Source organism: Bison bison, unplaced genomic scaffold (assembly GCF_000754665.1).
Source record: "Bison bison bison isolate TAMUID 2011002044 unplaced genomic scaffold, Bison_UMD1.0 scf7180017864374, whole genome shotgun sequence".
Classification (NCBI taxonomy): Eukaryota; Metazoa; Chordata; class Mammalia; order Artiodactyla; family Bovidae; genus Bison; species Bison bison.
In genome coordinates this window covers 5,487,258-5,490,576 of record NW_011494946.1, presented here as the reverse complement: position 1 = coordinate 5,490,576, position 3,319 = coordinate 5,487,258, and the positions used below count along the sequence as shown (strand labels likewise).

The 3,319-nt window shown below is 39.7% G+C and overlaps 1 protein-coding gene across 1 annotated transcript in view; it reads right to left on the bottom strand.

Annotated features, from left to right (window-relative positions):
• Window positions 1-3,319, bottom strand: part of LOC105000759 (collagen alpha-4(VI) chain-like) — a 123,982-nt gene that overhangs the window by 73,598 nt on the left and 47,065 nt on the right.

Genomic DNA, 3,319 nt, shown 5'->3' with positions numbered 1-3,319 from the left:
TGCATTGATCGCTGAGGAAGGCTTTCTTATTTCTCCTTGCTATTCTTTGGAACTCTGCATTCAGATGTTTATATCTTTCCTTTTCTCCTTTGTTTTTTGCTTCTCTTCTTTTCACAGCTATTTGTAAGGCCTCCCAGACAGCCATTTTGCTTTTTTGCATTTCTTTTCCATGGGGATGGTCTTGATCCCTGTCTCCTGTACAATGTCATGAACCTCATTCCATAGTTCATCAGGCACTCTATCTATCAGATCTAGTTCCTTAAATCTATTTCTCACTTCCACTGTATAATCATAAGGGATTTGATTTAGGTCATACCTGAATGGTCTAGTGGGTTTTCCTACTTTCTTCAACTTAAGTCTGAATTTTGAAATAAGGAGTTAATGATCTGAGCCACAGTCAGCTCCTGGTCTTGTTTTTATTGACTGTATAGAGCTTCTCTTAAGCTATGTTAATGAAACGCTGCATTTGCTTGGAAATCTGCCTTTCTTTAGATTCATGTCAATTGTTCTACGGCCAGAGATGACTCAGCTTGTGCCAATGCTATCTCAAAATGCATGTTGTGAGAGAGGCGCCTGATGCGTTTCTCTCAGTTTTGAAATATATAACAGATATATTAACAGATATATAACGCCTTGCTAAAAACTAGGCACTCTTTCTGCCCCTTCTAATGTGTATGTCAGAAGCTTCCTCTATCCCTTTACACTTTAATAAAACTTTATTACACAAAAGTTTCAAGTGGTCAAGCCTCATCTCTGACCCTAGATTGAAATCCTCTCCTCCAGAGGTCATGAATCCCGGTGTGGCTCATGGCTCGCAGCTGCAACCTTTCAACAGGAAACCTCCTGACCAGGCCCACCTGTGGGTGACTGCAGGGGGAATAAGCTAACACATCCCCTCTGGAAGCTGACAGGAACCTGGAGGTGTTTGACTTTACTCCCACCCCTTTCAGTATAAAAGAAGCGAGAATTCTAACTCAGGCAAGACAGTTCTTTGGGACGTGAGCCCACCGTCTTCTCTGTCTGCCAGCTATCCAAATAAAGTTGCTATTCCTCGCCCCAACAGCTCATCTGTCAATTTATGGGCCTGTCAAGAGGTGAGCAGCATAAGCTTGGACTCAGTAACATTAGTTCTGCTTGTTTTGTGAGTACATGACTCTGTAAATTAGTTTCCTCCACTGATAAAATATGATGAATCTGGATAATACTGATTCTACTGATTCTTTGAATCATTTGTAGGCTTGCTGCAATGAATACATGAAATACTACATTGGAAGTACTGCTCAAATTGCATGGAGAAGGCAAATGAGGTGTTTTACACCTAACAGACAGCAGGAGATAATAAGACAAGCATAGGTTCTGGCTTCAGACAGATGTGGGTTCAGGTACACCTTCAACCTTTTGAGGAGTTCAGGATTTGGGGTCCTGAGCCACTTGTCTACTTGGAGGGCCTTGAAATAAACCTTTCTCTGCTCCAAGCTGGGTTTTGGTTTGGGCCTCACTGTGCATTGGGCACACAGACTTGCATTCAGTAACAGTTACACTGGGTGAAATAAGACAAAAACACTGTAAGATTCTATTTAATGAGGCACTTGGGGTAGTCAGCTTCATAGAGACAGAGTAGAATAGTGGTTGCCAGGAACTGAGCAGAGAGAAGCTGTGGAGTTAGCATTTAATAGGTACAGAGTTCCAGCTTGCAAAATGGAAAGCTTTCTGGAGAAGGATAGTGGGGATGACCGCACAACATGGATGCACTTACCACCACTGAGCTGAACGTTTAAAAATGGTGACGATATAAAGTTGATTTTATGTGTATTTTACCACAATTAAAAATTAGAAAGAAACGTGTGAAGGAAAAGACCCCCCCACTCCTATGACTTCTATTTTTATTTTCTGAAGTTCCACTTGATGTACATACATGATTGTGTGGTTTTTTCTTTTTTTCAAAATTAGTCCTCAGAAAAGAGTATTCCTAAATTCGAATCTTCCAAAGTCTTTACAAAGTTTCTCATATTTAGAAGACTCTCTCCATTACATTGCTTTGAACAGCATTGCATTGACACCCAGTCAGAGTTAATTTGAGATATTTATGGGGTGTTTATGGAGGTCACCCAGCAGATTAGTTTAAAAGTGAAAAAAAAAGGGCAGGTGGTAAGGAACTCTAACAGAGATTATTACAATTTAAAATGTTAGCTACCATGAAACCTGGCACTAGTGGTAAAGAACCTGCTTGCCAGTGCAAGAGACATAAGAGACAAGAGTTTAATCCCTGGGATGGGAAGCTCCCCTGGAGGAGGGCATGGCAACTCACTCCAGTATTCTTGCCTGGAGAATCCCCATGGACAGAGGAGCCTGGCAGGCAACAGTCCACATTAAACATGACTGAAGCACCTTAGTACACACCTTGAAATAAGACTTGTAACAATCACTTTTATAAACAATAATTCTGTGATTACACAGTGGAAACCACAAAAATATTCTTAGAAGAAAAGTGAGGCAAAGGATTTTTGAAGCTGAAAGTAAAATTTGCAAAATTTTAAAAAGTAAAAAATGCTCAGTCTTCAAAAACAGACTTAAAAGTGAACACAATATACTCCAGAAAGCCAGGTGAGAAGCTTCCAAGAAGCGGCTTCAGTAATGTTAAAGTAACGGACATAGAAACTATATGGGAAGAATTTATAATAAAATGGTTTGATAAAATATGAGAAAGAGAAAAAAAGAACAATTTCTAATTTAGTATATCTTTTTACATAATGAAAGACTTTACAATGTTTATGTGTAACTAAGTTAAATATTTTAAGTAGACATTTGTCTCATTCACCTACATCTCTATAAGTTAATATTTTCTAACTGGGCAAAACAATTTTAGGATGTTCTCATGAGAAAATAGGAATTGTCTTAAAATGGGCATACATGTTAAATTGTTTTGAGAAGAAAATTTGGGCTTTCTGAGTTTCTTATTCAGAATTTGGTTCTATTCTGTTTAAAAATTGGTGCTCTACTGCTCACAGCAGTTGCTCTATTAAAGCTAACAATTATTCAGTTCAGCTCAGTCATCTCCGACTCTTTGTGACTCCATGGACTGCAGCCCGGCAGGCCTCCCTGTCCAGCACCAACTCCCAGAACTTGCTCAAACTCATGTCCATCGAGTCAGTGATGCCATCCAACCATCTCATCCCTATCATCCCCTTCTCCTCCTGCCTTCAATCTTTCCCAGCATCAGGGTCTTTTCAAATGAGTCAGTTCTTTGCATCAGGTGGCCAAAGTATTGGAGCTTCAGCTTCAGCATCAGTTCTTCCAGTGAATATTCAGGGTTGATTTC